This window comes from Sciurus vulgaris, assembly GCF_902686455.1.
Source record: "Sciurus vulgaris genome assembly, chromosome: 1".
NCBI classification, from domain to species: Eukaryota; Metazoa; Chordata; class Mammalia; order Rodentia; family Sciuridae; genus Sciurus; species Sciurus vulgaris.
This window is the reverse complement of record NC_136461.1, coordinates 47820704-47831739: the sequence shown is the minus strand read 5'-3', so window position 1 is coordinate 47831739 and position 11036 is coordinate 47820704.

The window sequence follows — 11036 nt, the reverse complement described above, 5'->3', positions numbered from 1 at the left end:
TATATTATTTTGGATAATTTTGGAGGACAGTTTTACTTTGAGTGTGGGGCAGAAAGACAAAATTCCCCAAACTGTCATGAGTAAATCTCTTTGCATCTCATATAGCTCCCTGCCTCTGTTTGTCTTTTAAAAGTAGCTTTATTTGGGCTGGAGATGTAGTTCAGCGGTAGAGAATGTGCTTAACATGTGTGAGGCTCTGGGTTCAATCCCTAATACTGAAAGAAAAAAAAATCTATAAGAAGCAACATTGTTCTATGGCAACAGAAAACTGATGACTAAGTCATTTCTTCAAGAGAAAACAATGGTAGACAGGCAGAGCTCAGGTCTTTCACACAATTAGAAATGTTAAACTAGTCCATTTGTTTCCTGGGTCCTCAGGGCTTCCACCTGGAGAGAGACAAGGTTATGTCTACCAGCTCAATGCTTTTGCAGAGGTTGAGAAGACGAATATTTCCCCTACCCCTTGCAAAATGTCCTGAACTCCAGGAAGGAAGTCCCACATGCCATCACCTCATACTTAGACTATTCTCTTTTGATCACCAAATAATCCTGGCCTTGGTACTCAATCACTTGTGATCATGAACAGGTTGCTGAACTTTACTGAATTTCAGTTTCCTCATCTATGAATTGGGGGATCATGATACTACAACAAAGTATTGTCAGAAGGATTAGAGGCAACATAAGTAAAGTTGCATGCATACCCTCTGACCCTAGTCAAGATGAGTATTGTCAGGAGATCTTGGTTTGACCTGATGCTAAGCTACAACCTTAGTGAAACAATTACTTTCATCAAAGTTGCACTCAGGTTGAAGGATCAAATATTTTCTGGAGCAAATATTATTGATTCAATTTATAAATTTCTGTATAGCAGTTTACTGTTTTTTGTTTTTTCTTACTTATTAGAATCAAATACTTTTATAAATGATAAAATTAATATTTTATTAAGTAATCAATATTTTCCCCAAGTCAAATTGAACTGATTATAGCTTCTGCCACTCGAATTTTCTTTTGTGACAATTCATTCCACAAAATTCAGTTTCAAAATGTCTTCTTCTTTAAAAAGAGTTGGTCTTTCTATTGATTTGTAGTCAGTAACACGTTATCTTATATGGGATTTTTGTCCGTTGTCCATTTTGTTATGTTGTACCAATTATTTCTACTAGTGGTGTTCATCAGGAAACACATGGTCAATGGACATAAAAGACTGAGGAGATAAGTGGTTCCTGTCAGCTTTTCCAAAGTAAAGAAGAGAGAGTATTAGGATAGCAAGGAGAAGGTACAACATGGGTCAGAGTCAAAATAGTGGGGAATCAAAATATCCTGCTTCACTCCCCATCCTACCCCTACAATTCTTCAACCTGCATTGGGATCCTGGCATTGGCAATCACCTGAACTGTCATTTATTTATTTATTTATTTATTTATTTATTTATTTATTTATTTATTTATTTATTTATTATTTGTACAGGGATGATGGGGGAGAAGAGGTACATTACAGTTCTTTGTATCCTTCTTAATTTCCTTATGTATTTCAAACTCAGTGTCAACTTCATTTTAGTCCTTGCCAGCTCATTCCAGCTGGGTTTGCATCTGAATTTGAAAAGATTCTGTTTTGGTAAAAACGTTGTTCTGAACACAAATTTTTGGTGAGGAGAAAAAGACACTGTGACCACGAATCTCAGCATAATGCCTAACACTGTGACCCTGAATAATAGGAGTTTGTTCTCTTCTCTCCCTTGGATTTCTTTTCTTAAGGAGACAGTGTGGCCCAAGAGAAGAGTACAGAATTAGACTGATCTGGGTTAAATCTGGATTTAGAGTTTAGTTCTTCCATTTCTTAGCTTCATTTTTTAAAGAGTTGTTTTGTTTCTTTGAGCTTCAATTTTGTTAACAAATAAATGGGAGAAAAATATTCCTTCATCCGAATGTTGTTGCAAAGAGTAAATAACAATATATACAAAACATTAGTCCACGCACTGGTAAACATAGCCCCTGCCCATACACAGTTCAGGGAGACATTGGCAAATAATGATCAAATAAATTATTGCAGTCTTGATGATTGCAATGCAAAGAGTGCTGTACAGGCAATAACAAGGAAATATGATGTCATTGGGTTTGGAAGTATCACTCAAAACATGGTACTCATGAGGATTAGGCTACATTTTCATATATATGTGTGTTTGTCTTAAAATGTAGGTGTGTGTATGTTAAGTATTTGTGTGTAGACAGTGAATTACAGTACAGTCTTTGGAATTAAGCCGATATGAGTTTGAATCTTAGTTCTTTCAGTTACAAGTGAGTTTTGACAAGGTATTTAATTTTCTGAGTCTCAGTTTCTCATCTGTAAGATGGGGATGACAACACATCTACTGTCATGAGCTGTCATGAGAATTTTCCTCCCTTTCCTCCTCTAACCTTTATCAAGTGCTTTCAACATGCCAAGTCCCATACTCAGTGCTTAACATCTATGTGATCCCATGAAATTGGGAATACTGTATCAATATCCTGAGGAAACTCTGGTGATAAGATGTTAGGCAACTTGACCAAGGGTATACACTCATGAGTGATGAGGTAAGACCGAATTTCAACCCAAAAATCTAGCTCACGAGGCCACGTCTTTTGCTCATGCTAATTGCAAGGAGAGAGAACTGTATTTGGGGTGTGTATCTGGGGAATAGTAATTTGCATTATTCACACCTATCTGTCCAAGACCTAGAGAACATGATGGGGCCTCTTGAAGTGCACCCTGAGTGAATGACTGGACTGAACCTGGCAGGGGTAGTCACATTGTAGAGATGGGAGGTGGAGGAAGGAAGGACTAAGGACCCTCCCCCAACCCCGGTATCTTCAGAAAGGCTTTCAACACCCTTGATTGCTATGTGCTTTGACAAATGCATAAAATATGGTCCCCTTCCAGCTGCTTACTTGGTCCATTTCTGGAATAATGCCAGCCGCCTATTTGATCAGCTTTGAACAGCAGTGAGGTAGTTAAGGCTGAGCAGAGTGCAGCCGGCTGAGAAAATGGGTAAATATTTTATAGGCTGCACAGTAAATAATGTATATATTCAGAGAAACAAGGTGAATCTTTTATAGGCCTGAACCCCTGTTAAATCTGCAATTAAATGCTGGTGCTTGGAAGACATAAAAGCAAGTCCTAAATCCTCCTTCCTTACTGAGAATCAAAGAACTACCCATAAGCTTTAGATAAGAAGTTCCATTTCTGTTCCCTGATGCTGAATTGCTTAAATTTAGTATTTTTTTTTTTCTAAAAAGAAAAAGTTCTTTTCCTTATACCAAATGCTACTTAATGTATTTGTTAAGGGACTGATAGATGAAGATGGTGAGCAAACAAGGTTAAGAGAATAATTCTATAAAATGGGCCCTTTGTGTTGACCCCCACTTGCTTTCTTTTCTAAGAAGCAGTTTATCTGCAGCCCTGCCTGGCCTAAGTGGACAGGATATGTCACATTCCTTAGCCAACTACCTGTTCACTGCAGGAGAAATGCAGCTCCAAGATAATGTCAATGGGAGGAACCCAGGAGATTTTTGGGACCAGATTCTGAAACTCTGGGAGATAAGGATAGTTCCTCCTAACCAAAAAAAAAAAAAAAATCTGTAAAAATATATGGTTAGGAATCCAATTAGAACTGGTCAGCATGGGCCAAGGCGACCTAGAGTTGCCATGACAGTGGGAACTTGAAAGTCTGATGTCACCCTACTGTCAGTCAAGTCAAGAGGTGAATCTGAGTAGGAATTTCTGGAACTTCTCTGGTGTCCCCAATAACACTGGAGTTTAGGAAAGGTGTGTTGTCCCTCTCCTCTCTGAGAGGACCCTCTGAGGGGACCCTTGAGAATGTCCCCTTTCCCTTTTGCTATCCCTTCCAATAAACTCATTCCTGTTACTCTGAGCAACATGTCTGAAATCTTTCTGACTGATCACAAGAATTGGCATTTGAAGGGGGTCTTTGTGCTGCCCCAACTCTTTAACATATTCACAAACATTTTTCAAATATATTTATGTATTTTTATATATTTTTCGTAGTGGTGTATCTATGAAAGAACTTCACCTATGAGATTTATTTTAGTTCTCAGTGCAATTTCAGTGAGATCCATGCAGCATGCATATGATAAATATTTGGTATTTCATTTGTTGAGGTTCTGCTTTGTACCAGGATCTCTTCTGAGTGATATGATACTAGAGTCTGGGTCATACAATCCAGTGGTGGAGATAAGTAATAAATGAAGTTCCAGAGGAAATCAATTCCCGAGGAAAGTGAAGTAGAGAAAACAGGGAGAGATAGTTTCAAGGAGAGGCCTTGCCTGTAAGGTGATGTTTGAGGAGACACAGTATGGATGGTGGTGCTGAGAGACCCTGTAATCTCAAGGTGTTGTAGTGAAATCTGTGTTGGTGAGCCCACATCACTACCAAGGCATTCATCCTCTCATCTTCTGAAAGCTGCTACCAAAACCACTCCTGAGTTTCCTTGATCAAGCTTTGCCTCCCTCTCAAGGAGCTGTCCATAACCAAAGACTAGCAGGGTTCAAAGCCTTGACCTCATTTTAATGGGGGATAACTGTTGACTGGAATCCTAGCTGGCAGGGAGGACACTATCACTGGTGATATGTCAAGCACAAGAGTCTTGGCATACCCATCAGTACAATTGTTAATACTTCCATTAGTAGTTGTGTTAGTCAGCTTCCTCTGGCTGTGACAGAATCAGAAGGAATCAACTTTAAGGAGGAAAGACTTATTTTGGTTCATGGTTTCAGATGTTTTAGTCTGTGGTTGGTTGACCCCTTGCTTTAGGCCTGTGGTGAGGCAATGCCATATAGTAGGAAGCACATGCAGAGGAAACCACTCACCTCATGGTGGCTGAGAAGCAGAGAGAGAGAGAAGAAAGGGTCCTAATATCTACCTTGAGGACATACCCTCAGGATCCTCACTTTCTTCCACTAGCCCCCATCTCTTAGAATTTCTACCACCTCTCAGTAGTGCCATAAGCTGTGGAAGAAGCCTTCAACGTATGAATTTTTGGGCAACATTTAAGATACAAATCCTTAACAGGGTGGAATATCAGTAGGAGAAATCATACTATGCCATTGCACTGTGTCAGGTGAAGGGGTTTGGGGAAAAGTGATTACAAGGACAATGGAACTGGATAGTTGAATATAATCAATGTATTGGAAAACTATAATGAAGGTTGGAGGTGAATAATCACCAATTTGTCCACAATGTGAAATTCAGAAGTACTTCTGGCTGTTTATAAAGAAACATTTGTTACTGGAGTTGGCAGCAGAGAAAACCGAGTCTCAGGCCCAGAACTTATTGATAAAGGTAGAAGAAATCTAGACAAGATAGTGATCCCATCCACAGTAAGCTAGCTACACCAAGGTCTGGCCCTTCACTGGGAAGGGACAGGAGCCGAAGACTTGGAGTGGGAAGATCTAGGTTGATTTCATGAGACATTATCGAACCCCCAGATGTCTCTGTACAGTTCTTGGCCTATAGAAATAGCATATTCTTCCTTGTTAAAAATAATGCTCCATTGTGATATATATAAGTATCACAGAAGAGTGGCATTATGGCATTTTCCCATCAATGGATAGAACTGGAGACTAATCATCCTAAGTGAAATAAGTCAGTCCCAAGAAGACAAAGGTCAAAAGTTTTCACTCATATATGGAAGCTAATACAAAATAAGGTAGAGGGGAGATAAAAACAAAACAAAACAAAACAAAATAGAAAGATCAGTGGAGTAGACGAAGGGGATTGAATGGGAGGGAGGAGGGATGGGATAAGGAAAGAACAGTGGAGTGAATCCGACCTAACTTTCCTATATACACATGTGAATATACCATAGTGAATCTTACCATCATGTACATCCACAAGACACTAACTAAAAAAAAAAAAAAAAAAAGTAAATATCTGAAAGATCAGTAGAGTAGAATGAAGAGAATGGGGAGGGGGATGGGAGGGAAAGGAGGAATAGTGTAGACTGAAGTAGAGCAATTTATATTCCATGCTTTTATAATTTTGTCAAATTAATTCTAATGTAATATACAACTAAAAAGAACCATTAAAAAGGAAAACATTATAAAAAGAAAACGAATAGTACTCCATATCTATTTGAAGATAGGGCAGATGCCTCACCTTGCAAGGTAAAATCCCGACCCCACTCCTAACCCCTGCTGTCCACCAAGAATCCACTTCCACTTCTCATGGCCAGCAGGCTGGTAATTATGTCAAGTCATGATAAAAACAAACTGAGAAAGTGCTGGTGCTTCTAAGGGAGAAGCGATTATGCCCTGAAATAGATAAAGTATTCAGATAACATAAACCAGCAGAGTTGAAAGGGTATGTTTGGACCTGGATCCAAATAGCAATAGATCAAGGAAAGCAGGACCTAAAGTGGGGTCACTTATTGGAATGAGAATATTATGCCACGATATAGGATTTAACACCCTGAGAGGGACCTTAGGAGATGATACTAACATTCTACTCTAATGACTCTGGAAGCTTCATGAAAGTTTCAACATTAGGTGATATAGGATTAACAGAGGACCATGGAAGATGGGAGAAGGAATTAGAAAGAAGTGTGCATGTTAGAAAACCTGTTAGTAATAATTTGTAGGGCTCACAGGACATGGTTTACCAAAGCAATGGAAAAGGTACAGTGAGAGAGCAAGTATTGTTGAAAAGCATGTGTTTAAGATAAAGCTGGGCAATGGTGTCACAGAGCTGGGCTTCCCAACAGCAAAGGGGATGATGGAATCTCAAAATAATAAGGATCACTTGGTGGCATTTAGTCACTAGAAGCAAGGTCAGGGTAGCAAGGTCAGGAGGACCCAATCCACAGAGAGCCATGACAGCAGTCAATAGAATACAATGTTTTTGGAGGCAAACTTGGTGCAGGGTAATAATGGTCTTGTTCAATCTGTACTCAAAGGACTTTAGAATGGATGATCAGGAAATGGCAGTTTCTGGACCTGAGTTAAAGTTTAGAGTTGCAATCTATGGACTGAGGGATAGGCCATATTCTTGGGATAAAGAACCCTGCAATAATGAAGAAGTGCATTTGGTAATGATTTCCATGAAACCTCTCCAAAGGGACTTTTAGCCTTTAACTTGAGCTATCACATATTGGGAATAGAGGAATGCGTAGATATTTTGCAGACTGCTGATCACACAGGTTCTGGGTTGACATTTTAAGTTAGGAATCAGAAGTATTATCAAGGTCTTCCTGTTAAAATAGGGGTATATGGGGACCACTAAATAAATGGAATCTTGGCCCAAGTCCAGGTCACAGTGTGTCCATTGGGTCCACAGTCCCATCTGCTGTATATTTTTATTGGTCCCTAAGCTTATCAGTGGAATGAATGTAATTGGTAGTTAGCAAACTTCACATTAGTTCCCTGGTTTGTGACTGAGATATTGAAGCAGGAAAGACTAAACAAAAACCTCTAAAACTAGCCTCTGACTGGCCAATATAGTAAATTAAAAAGAACATTCCATCCTAGAAAAATGTAAAGGGGAATGGAGGAAATTAAAATTAACCTTAAAGACTAAAGGGATCCAGGGATGGTGACCCCTATCGTACTCCCATCAGTCTGATCCATCAGCATGGATCTCATTCACAAGATCTGATCTGATTGTGGCTGCCAAACGTCCAACCAGATAGTACGAGACCCTTCCTTAAAGAAACATACCAACCACTTGGGGATAAATCTGAAGGGGCAGAGATTCATCTTGATGGGGACAGATTTGCCTTTTCTGCTTGTAGATTTTTTTTTTCTGTTTGTAGGTCTTTGGCTAGAAATACCAAAGGATTTATAGCATTTGATCCATTAACAAGAAATTCTACAAAATATTACACTATGGAACCCACTTCCTAGTAAAGGAGATAAAGCAGTGGCACATAATAGGATTTATTGGTCCTGTCATTAATTGTATAATTCAGAATCTGCCACTCAGAGTGAGGGAATGGCCTTTTGAAGAATCATCTAAGCACTGGATTTGAAATGGGACCTAGCAAAGATGAGCACCATCTTCCGAGATGCAGTAAATATGCTAAACAAAGAACGTTATACAGTTGTATGGCCCCAGTAGGTAGAATTTGAGGGTTCAATAACCAAGGAGTGGAAGTGGGGATGTCTTGATTACCACTACTTCTAATGATCCATCCAGGAAATTTGTGTTTTTCATCCTCATTATGTTGGACTCAGCAGATTTGGATGTCCTGCTTCCTAAAGAAGAACTCTGCTACAAGGTTCACTTCAAGAATCCCATTAAACTTTAAGCTATCACTGTCTTCTGATTATCTTAGACTGCTTAAACCAAAAACCAGCCAATAAAGAAATAAATCAGTACTTTCGTCAGGGTTCATTGACTAATAATTGGCAGAGGATGGGGTTTCTGTTATGCAATGGGGCAGGGAAGGATAGGATTGACACCCTGGGGATTCACTAGGGCATCTTTTGGTATCCCCTTGACCAATTTTAATAGTAAGTGGATAGGATGACTTGGGGGCTCAGATATACCATGAATAAGAGTCTGATTATCTGTGCCCCCCCCCCACATAAACTACCCAGATTAGTAGAGGTGCTAGCAGGTGAGGGGCATATAAAATGAGTGAGGAGAGAGAAATTATGAGTATTTGCTGCAGCTGGGAGACCAACTGTAGTGTCTGGGACTATGTCATCCTATTCTTCCTCCTATAAGTTTCCTTGGGAAAGGAAACAATCCGAATCTAATAAGTTCTGTTCCCAGTTGAATTAAACTTCTTAGAAAAAGCAAGTGGATCTGAGTTGTGCAATTATAGTGTACCACTCAGTGTGTGGTGGATGTTGTGCTGTCCCCCAGGTGCCCTGTTTAGGAGTGAGGCCTTCATTCTTCCAGATGAGAGGTCCGACACACATATCAGCTGGAGAATTTTTTTTTTTTTTTTTTAGAGGGGAGAGACAATGTACAGAATGCCAGAAGGAGGACACTTGATGATTTCCAGTCCCATCATAGAGTAAGATTGAAGTAAAGGTGGGATTTGAGCTCAAGAATTTAATTTAAAAGTCATTCTGTCATCTCAAGAGGGTCTTTGTAGGCTTCTAGTCCTAAGCCCTGGTTTTGCCATAGGACACTAAGACTCTGGCAACTAAATGATTAGTTCAAGACCAACACCCAGGTCTTGTGACTCAAGAGACTCAGATTCCTTATGTGACGCCATTTTCAGTGTAATTCAACATACCTAAATGTGGACTAGCTAGCTGTCCTTTGAGGTAGACTTGAGGAGACAGGCTGTCAAAAACTGTCTTACTGGTCACTTGGGTCTTTCTGACCCTCAAGGAAGGACTCCTTTAAGGGTGCCATCTTCCTATGTTGACAAGAGTGATTGAGGACTTCAGTAAGGTCAGTCCATCACAAGCAACTGCCACAGGTGGATGCTTTAAAAATGTTTACCACTTGAATGAGGTACACAATCATGGAGGATGGAGGGGAGGGGGTCAAGTGGGTTTTGGGACCAACAGGATGGCCTTATGTCTAAGAACCATATGGGCTTTGTTATTAGATACATCTGGGTTCAAATCTAGGTTCAAAATCATTTGCTGGTTGGTTGAATTTAGATCAGTTCCAATCTCTTTAAGGTTTAGTTTCCTAATTTGTTAAATGAGAGATAGTAATGCCTACCACAGAGAACTGCACTTTTATTAAATGTATCAAACATGTACACAAAGCTTAGCATAAATAAGTGTTCAGTTAGAATGAGCTATTACTAGCTACACTTTAGCCTGAATCTCCCCTTTTCTCTCTATCTTAAGTTGTTTGTGGATCTATATTTTTTGTTTGTTCTGCTGCTAAATGTGTTCAACTTTTGAACTTGATTCTGACTATCAGAATTACATTTTACTTCTTCCTTCCCATTAACCTCAGTGTCCTTTGTCCTTTTCCACTCACTCTGAATCCAGGTCTGGACCCCTCTCCTCATCATGGAGTCCTTACTATGCACTTAAGCTCTGAGAAGTTTAGTAATGTTCTAAAGTCCCACAGTTTGTAATTTGTGGAGCAAAGTTTCACAATCAGGCTGTCCAAAATCAGAACCTGTGCCTCCACTTCCAATAACTGAATTGCTCCCATGGTTAGTCCTGCTGCCCACCCAGGGACAGATTTCCCAGGAGCTACTATCAACCTGTGGCTCCTTACCAGTCCTTGTACTTGCTTCCTTTCATAAGAATACTGGGGTTGACTTCTATGAATCATGCAAATAAATAGTACCTGAAAGATATTAGTCATCTAGGGAGCCATCCTGCTCCCTGGCTACTTTGCCTCTTGGAATTGTCCTTTCTTCCCCTGCGTTGCTTGGAGAGAAGTAAAATGTAATTCTGATAGTCTTTTTTCTCACCACTTTAGAGATCTTCAGGTTTGTGGTTGCAGACAAAAGCTAGTTTTATAAATTGAACATATCTCTTGGGACCCAGGGTGAATCAGAGAGGGTCTGAGCCATGCCTGGAGCATATGGCCAATTCAACCAATTGACTTTGAGGTGCTTCTCTTTTGGGTCAGGTGGAGGTTGGCTCAGAGCTGCTCTCTGCCCTTCCACACTGTCCTAGGCAACCGCCTAGCTCCCTGTTGGTTTGTCCCGTGTAAGCACTGCCAGACACTGAGGGAGGAGGTGCTGTTTATGACCTCTTCCCAAATGTTAGCTGCCATTGTTGGAGCCCCTCCTAGGATACTGGGTGAAAGACTTTATATCATCATGTTATTGAGGCCTTTTAAAAATCTTTGACAATAATATTTGTATTTCTGTTTGGTAGATGAAGAAATGGAAGCTCAGAGAGATAAGTTAACTTGCCAAAACCACACAGTAAGTGACAGATCTACTTGATTACAAAGGTAGTTATCTTATCCAGTGAGCAGAAGTTGGAGACTGTGTCAGTGGGCTCACCCTGGGAGAGGACTTCTGTATCTAGAAAGCAGGAAGAGAAGCAATGGAGAGAAGGTCCACCTTGGCATTGCCCTATACTCAGCTCTTCATAATCTGGGCTAGA